An 8,761-nucleotide genomic window follows, 5' to 3' on the forward strand; every position below is an offset into this window, starting at 1 on the left:
TACGACCATCATTGGCACCAAGGCAGAAGCGACTCTCATCGCTGAAGACGACACGTCTCCATTCGTCCCTCCATTCACGCCTGTCGCGACACCACTGGAGGCGGGCTGCACGATGTTGGGGCGTGAGCGGAAGACGGCCTAACGGTGTGCGGGACCGTAGACCAGCTTCATGGAGACGGTTGCGAATGGTCCTCACCGATACACCAGGAGCAACAGTGTCCCTAATTTGCTGGGAAGTGGCGGTGCGGTCCCCTACGGCACTGCGTAGGATCCTACGGTCTTGGCGTGCATCCGTGCGTCGCTGCGGTCCGGTCCCAGGTCGACGGGCACGTGCATCTTCCGCCGACCACTGGCGACAACATCGATGTACTGTGGAGACCTCACGCCCCACGTGTTGAGCAATTCGGCGGTACGTCCACCCGGCCTCCCGCATGCCCACTATACGCCCTCGCTCAAAGTCCGTCAACTGCACATACGGTTCACGTCCACGCTGTCGCGGCAAGCTACCAGTGTTAAAGACTGCGATGGAGCTCCGTATGCCACGGCAAACTGGCTGACACTGACGGCGGCGGTGCACAAATGCTGCGCAGCTAGCGCCATTCGACGGCCAACACCGCGGTTCCTGGTGTGTCCGCTGTGCCGTGCGTGTGATCATTGCTTGTACAGCCCTCTCGCAGTGTCCGGAGCAAGTATGGTGGGTCTGACACACCGGTGTCAATGTGTTCTTTTTTCCATTTCCAGGAGTGTATTTGCGAGAGGAACAGGAAAAAAATGACAAATAGTGGTACAGAGTACCCTCCGCCACGCACCGTACGGTGGCTTGCGGAGTAGCTATGTATATTTTTGACAGGTTACGATTTTTCTTTAAATGGAAAGATATATGTTGACACTTTGCGATGTAATTCTGGACTCATCTGAGGAAATGGCATTCCTGCACTGATCTGAAGTCCAGAACACATTGTCGTCCCTACATCTACATCTACATGGTTACTCTGCAATTCACACTTAAGTGCCTGCTACAGGGTTGAGCGAACCATTTTCATAGTACTTTTCTACCATTCCACTCTCGAATGGCGCGTGGGAAAAAGGAACACCTAAATCTTTCCGTTCGAGCTCTGATTTCTCTTATTTTATTATGATGATCATTTTTCCCTACCTCTCAGAGAGGTCACAGTTCGTAGTGAGAGACGGTAAATCATCGAGTAGAACAGAAGTAACATCTGGCGTTCGGCCCTCTGCTGTTCCTGATTTACATAAATGATCAAGGTGATAATCTGAGCAGCCCCCTAAGATTGTTTGTAGATGACGCTGTAATTTACCGTCTAGTAAAATCATCAGACGATCAATTCCACTTACAAAATGATCGCCGGCCGCGGTGGCCGAGCGGTTCTAGGCGCTTCAGTCTGGAACCACGGGACTGCTACTTTCGCAGGGTCGAATCCTGCCTCGGGCATGGATATGTGTGATGTCCTTAGGTTAGTTAGGTTTAAGTAGTTCTAAGTTCTAGGGGACTGATGACCTCAGATGTTAAGTTCCATAGTGCTCAGAGCCATTTGAACCATACAAAATGATCTAGAGAAAATTTCCATATGGTGTGAAAAGTGGCAATTGGCACTAAACAAAGAAAAGTGCGATGTCATCCACATGGGTACTAAAAGAAATCCGATAAATTTTTGGGTATACGATAAATCGCGCAAATCTAAGGGCTGTCAAATCGACTAAATACCTAGGAATTACAATTACGAGCAACTTAAACTGGAAAGACCACATAGATAATATTGTGGGAAAGGCGAAACAAAGACTGCGCTTTGTTGGTAGAACACATAGAACACTAAAGAGAGAGCCTACATTACACTTTTCCGTCCTCTGCTGTGATATTGCTGCGCGATGTGGGATCCTTACCAGGTAAGATTGACGGAGGACATCGAAAAAGTGCAAAGAAGGGCAGCTTGTTTCGTGTTATCGCGCAATACGGATCAGAGCGTCACTGATGTGGTACGCGAGTTGGGGTGGCAGTCACTGAAACAAAGCCGGTTTTGTTTGGGGCGATATCTATTTACGAATTTTTAATCACCAGTTTTCTCTTTCGAATGAGAAAATACTGCGAGGACTATTCTACACTGACCATTGAGCACTACACGACGGCCGCATACACAGCGCCTACAAGTAACTTCCTGTGCTCAGTTATTAATGATGTTCGTCTTCCAAGTAAATTAGCGAGCAAGTCCTAGAGAATACATACAATGTAGTGCTTTCCCAGAAAGCAAGGCATCCGTTCGTTTTCCTGGTTCCTTGTATCCAACAAAGGAATACACTTGCGACTTCAAGCAGCCAGCTGTATTGTGCGTTGCCGCGGTGAGTCATAAATGAAGTCATCGTATTTTCCCGGCAACTCCGGTCGTTCCATTTTTAGAGCAAGTACATCACTTTTCCTGCTTCCTCACTAGCTTTCACGCGTCTTAATTCATTCCCGCTGAAAGTCTTACCTTCACTGTCTCCACACCTAATTATTTCTTATCGGTTGCACGGCCCTCACTTGTTCTCATTCGCCACGATAAGTTATCATTATGCGTTATATAAGGCTATCATGAAGCTGCCTCCGGAACGGAGGTCAGTAGTAATAGCGAAAAGGCTCTCGCCTGAACGTTGTCGTTTCGACTGCTCGTGATGGCCGAATTTTCATCGCCAGTGTTTGGCGAGCAAGGGAATATAAATGTAAGATAATCGCAAGATTGATAAAATGACAGCGGTGTAACTCAGTATAGTTGAGGTAACGAAAGTCATCAAACAGATACACTCCTGGAAATGGAAAAAAGAACACATTGACACCGGTGTGTCAGACCCACCATACTTGCTCCGGACACTGCGAGAGGGCTGTACAAGCAATGATCACACGTACGGCACAGCGGACACACCAGGAACCGCGGTGTTGGCCGTCGAATGGCGCTAGGTGCGCAGCATTTGTGCACCGCCGCCGTCAGTGTCAGCCAGTTTGCCGTGGCATACGGAGCTCCATCGCAGTCTTTAACACTGGTAGCATGCCGCGACAGCGTGGACGTGAACCGTATGTGCAGTTGACGGACTTTGAGCGAGGGCGTATAGTGGGCATGCGGGAGGCCGGGTGGACGTACCGCCGAATTGCTCAACACGTGGGGCGTGAGGTCTCCACAGTACATCGATGTTGTCGCCAGTGGTCGGCGGAAGGTGCACGTGCCCGTCGACCTGGGACCGGACCGCAGCGACGCACGGATGCACGCCAAGACCGTAGGATCCTACGCAGTGCCGTAGGGGACCGCACCGCCACTTCCCAGCAAATTAGGGACACTGTTGCTCCTGGGGTATCGGCGAGGACCATTCGCAACCGTCTCCATGAAGCTGGGCTACGGTCCCGCACACCGTTAGGCCGTCTTCCGCTCACGCCCCAACATCGTGCAGCCCGCCTCCAGTGGTGTCGCGACAGGCGTGAATGGAGGGACGAATGGAGACGTGTCGTCTTCAGCGATGAGAGTCGCTTCTGCCTTGGTGCCAATGATGGTCGTATGCGTGTTTGGCGCCGTGCAGGTGAGCGCCACAATCAGGACTGCATACGACCGAGGCACACAGGGCCAACACCCGGCATCATGGTGTGGGGAGCGATCTCCTACACTGGCCGTACACCACTGGTGATCGTCGAGGGGACACTGAATAGTGCACGGTACATCCAAACCGTCATCGAACCCATCGTTCTACCATTCCTAGACCGGCAAGGGAACTTGCTGTTCCAACAGGACAATGCACGTCCGCATGTATCCCGTGCCACCCAACGTGCTCTAGAAGGTGTAAGTCAACTACCCTGGCCAGCAAGATCTCCGGATCTGTCCCCCATTGAGCATGTTTGGGACTGGATGAAGCGTCGTCTCACGCGGTCTGCACGTCCAGCACGAACGCTGGTCCAACTGAGGCGCCAGGTGGAAATGGCATGGCAAGCCGTTCCACAGGACTACATCCAGCATCTCTACGATCGTCTCCATGGGAGAATAGCAGCCTGCATTGCTGCGAAAGGTGGATATACACTGTACTAGTGCCGACATTGTGCATGCTCTGTTGCCTGTGTCTATGTGCCTGTGGTTCTGTCAGTGTGATCATGTGATGTATCTGACCCCAGGAATGTGTCAATAAAGTTTTCCCTTCCTGGGACAATGAATTCACGGTGTTCTTATTTCAATTTCCAGGAGTGTATATCCACATTGTACAGATGATAATGTGCATTGGTAGAGCTGACATTTGTAGTCAGGCGATTCATGTGGCCGCTCGACTGTACGGTCGCAGATTCGAATCCTGCCTCGGGCATGGATGGGTGTGATGTCCTTAGGTTAGTTAGGTTTAAGTAGTTCTAAGTTCTAGGGGACTTGTAACCTCAGATATTAAGTCCCATAGTGCTCAGAACCATTTGAACCATTTTTTTTATTCATGTGGAAAGGTTTCCACAGTGATTATGGCCGCACGATGGGAACTACAGAGTTTGAACACGGAATGGTAGTTGCAGCGAGACGCAAGGGACACTCCATTTCGGAAACCGTTAGGGAATTCAATATTCCAAGATCCATAGTGTCAAGAGTGTGCCGAGAACACCAATTTTCAGGCATTACCTCTCAACCCGCACAAAGCAATGACAGACGACCTTCGATTAACGACCTAGAGCAGCGGTGTTTGCATAGAGTTGTCAGTGCTATCAGACAAGAAACAGTGCGTGAAATAACCGCAAAAATCAACATGAGGCGTAAGACGAGTGTATCCATTAGGACAGTTCAGCTATGGGAGCAGACGACCGACGCGAGTGCCTTTGCTAAAAGGAGGAGATCACCTTCAGCGCCTCCCCTGGGCTCGTGATCGCATCGGTCGTACCCTAGACGACTGGAAAACCGTAGGCTGGTCAGATGAATCCCGATTTCACTTGGTAAGAGCAGATGGTGGTATTCGAATGTGGCGCATGGACAGAGGTTGCCAACAAGGCACTATGCAAGCTGATGCTGGCTCCATATTGGTGTGGTCTGTGTTTAGATGAAATGGACTAGTTACTCTGGCCCAACGGTACCGATTATCGACTGGAAAAGGTTATGTTCGGCTACTTGGAGACCATTTGCAGCCCTCCGACGATGGAATTTTTATGGATGACTATGTGCCATGTCACCGTTTGAAGAACATTCTGGATAATTTGAACGAATGATTTGGCCACCCAGATCGCACAACATGAATCCCAGCGAATATTTATGGCACATAACCGAGAGGTCAGTTAGCGCACAACGTTCTCCGCCGGCAACACTTTCGCAGTTATGGACGCCTTTTGGAGGCAGCATGGCTCAGTATTTCTGCAGGGGAATTCCAACGATTTGTTGAGTCCATGCCACGTCTGGTTGCTGCACTACGCCGGGCAAAAGGGAATCAGACATGATATTAGGAAATACCCGACGACATTTGTCATCTCTGTGTATGAGGTATGTGCAAGAATGAAAAATAACTGCCTCAAAGTAATTTTATAAAATTCCACTAATGAACGACAGAATGCATTTAGAAAGCAAAGATCAACTACACAGTACTTACTTGTATCACAGTAAGTAACAGAAGGAAGAGAGATATTAAATTTGTAAACACGTGTTGCGGGATTGCATAAGAATTCGATTCTGTTACAAAAGAGTAAACGTTCAACAGTAGCGAAAAATAAAGTATATTCCATCAAGTTCACAACTCGCACAACAGGTTACGCAAATAATTAGGGATTGTAATTAGTGCTCGAGTGAAACCCAGCTCGCTGTGTTTATCCGCGGGAGACAGAAGGTAATACCGGTTGGTTATAATGTAAGTGAAATTACTCACGGAGGTCTAGTGTGGGCTGTAATTATCGTACGGCAGCAATACTTAGTAGATATGCTAATTCATTGATACGGAATCGATAAACGATGGAAAAAAGATAGTTCCAATTGTGGTCGATTAACGATGGAAAAAAGATAGTTCCATTTGTGGTCACCAGGAGCAAATATGGCACTGTGAACGCAACAAAGACGTATATAAATGTTTCCATATGCTACGGATTAGGAACAGGTCATGGGCAGAAAAGGTTAAATAAGTGAGAGAGGCATAATTTGGACTTTATTATTAACCGCTTCGTATACAGTTTCTTTAATACGAGCAGTGGAGACGAGATGTTGCGCCGTAAAACTACGTGATCGACAGTTGCTCGTAGCAGTTCCGGTGGAATCAGAGGAATGTATTCCTATATATTGGCCTTCAGATCAGGTAGAGACCGAACGCATCCCTGGTAAAGACGTATTTTTAGATATCCGCAGAGCCAAAAGCCATGTAGATTCAGATCAAGTGATCATGCAGGCCATGCACCTAGAAAACCTCTGGAGATAGCACGTTCGTGGAAGACTGTATCAAGAAGATCTTGCACTTGATGAGCGACGTGCGATGTTGCCCCACCTTTCATGAAAACAGTGGTTTCCACACAGGTCACGCTCTTCCAAAGCGGGGATCACATGCTGTACAAGTATGTCTCGATAACGTGTAGGCGTCACGGAAGAGATCGCTTTTGAATCCACACCACACTGTACAGGATGGCAGCCAGTCAAAGATTATTTTAGGGAAGGTTTAAGAAATTTATTTACGTTTTCTTTCAGAGTAATTCACACCGTGTCTATGTGACACAAGTCGCTTGTCTTTCAAAAACGAGGCGGTTCTATCTAGTTAAAGCTGCTGACAGGAGACGCCCTGAGACTTCTGCTGAAACTGCTAACCACGCCATTGGTTTTAGCCAATAGCGTGCGCAGGATACCGATCACTCGTGTGGACAGCGCGCGTCCTGCGGTGCCGAACACAGTTGCCTCTCTCTCTTGTAATCCAGACCTCGAGCAGAACAAACGTATTTTTGGAAGGCAGAGCCTCTGGCTCTGCTTTCGCGACCGACCACCAACGCAAGTTAACATGAACCGCTTCCCCTTCCGTTACGATTTCATTCAATTGTTCGACCTCCTAGACTGGCCTAAACCTGCTAACTTCCGGCCGTAGGCGCGTCTTTTGTATTCCATATATCGATATATATCCTCTTTATTTTTCTTTGTTTTGTCATTTAACGGCAGCCCTGGATGCCAACTATCAAATTCTGACCGGTCCACCTCCTGCACACTGCAGCCACGAGGCATATTTAACAGCCTTCTTCCCCCTTCCCTGTCGTTTTATACTTTAACTTTGGTGTCAGAAGTTTCTCTCCCCATCCCCAATCCACGTACTCTTTTACAACACAGTCACACATAGCGAGTGCAATGACTCTTCTGCACAACATGCGTTTTAACAGTACCGCAGATTCGGCAGTTTTGTATATCTACTGCATCGTGTAGTGCAAAACGTGCCTCGTCATTCCATAGGATATTGTCCGATCACGTGTCATCAACTTCGATTCGTGCCAGAAACCGAAGATCAAATTCAGAACGATGCTGGGGATCATGAGGTTTCAGTTACTGCACCGTCTTAATATTGTACTGGTACCAGTGTAAAATAGATCAGAAAACTTTCCTTACTGTTGACCATGTGATGGACGATTCTCGTGGCTCTGTACGAGCACAAGCACTGTCCGGGGCGAGTGCTGCACGGTCAGTTCCAACAGGAGCAGCCTCGTCAATAACTTCCACTGGCACAGGACAGCTTGCTCTTCCACGTGCCACGCCAAGCTCATCACATTTTCGAATTTCAGTAACATCTTTTTTAAATAATTTAATGACGCTGGGTCTCCGCTCAGCCCATTCAGACGGCGGTACTATCTCAACGCAGCACTGCGATCTCAGCCGTTCACATACAACAGTTTTCCTTACAGCACACGATATCTCTTCTCGATAGCGATACTGTTCACTCACGCTATGGCATGTCAAATGACATCGTGGGTGTCATTCCGTCATACGGTGTAGTGCTGTATTTGCACCTGGTAGGCACAATTGGAACTAATCTCTTTTTCAGCGTAAATCGGTTGCGCATTGACGAGTTATCATATCTAGCAACTTTCGCTGTGGTATTAGGTTGCTTGTGCTGTATTTTTCTCTTTTATCCTCTGATTCTGTCTTTTGGTAACTGCGTTACAACACCAACTGATGATTTCTCTGTGTATAGACGCAGCAGGATCGAACAGACATATCATCGTTAGACCTTGGACTGACTACCACATGAGAGACATAAACACATCAAAAAAACTCTGAGAGTTCCGGAACCTGTACAGAAAATTGGAATAGAGATCAACATAAACATTATTTCCGCCCTTGTTTTGCTCATGAAAACCACACATTGTATGTTGTACCACCATACAGCGAGACCTTCAGAGGTGGTAATCCAGATTGCTATACACATCGGTATCTCTAATACTTTGTAGCACATCCTCTTGCATTGATGCATCCCTGTATTCGTCGTGGCATACTATCCACAAGTCCATCAAGGCACAGTTGGTCCAGGTCATCCCACTCCTCAACGGCGATTCGGCGTAGATCTCTCGGAGTGGTTGGTGGGTCACGTCGTCCGTAAACAGCCCTTTTCAATCTACCTCAGGTATGCTCGATACGGTTCATTTCTGGAGCACATGCTGGCCACTCTAGTCGATCGATTTCGTTATCTTGAAGAAGTCATTCACAAGGTGAGCACGATGGGGTCGCGAATTGTCGTCCATGAAGACGAATGATTCGCCAATATCTTGCCGATATGGTTGCACTATCGGTCGATGGCATTCAAGTATCGTACACACGTT

Source organism: Schistocerca nitens, chromosome 9 (genome assembly GCF_023898315.1).
Source record: "Schistocerca nitens isolate TAMUIC-IGC-003100 chromosome 9, iqSchNite1.1, whole genome shotgun sequence".
Classification (NCBI taxonomy): Eukaryota; Metazoa; Arthropoda; class Insecta; order Orthoptera; family Acrididae; genus Schistocerca; species Schistocerca nitens.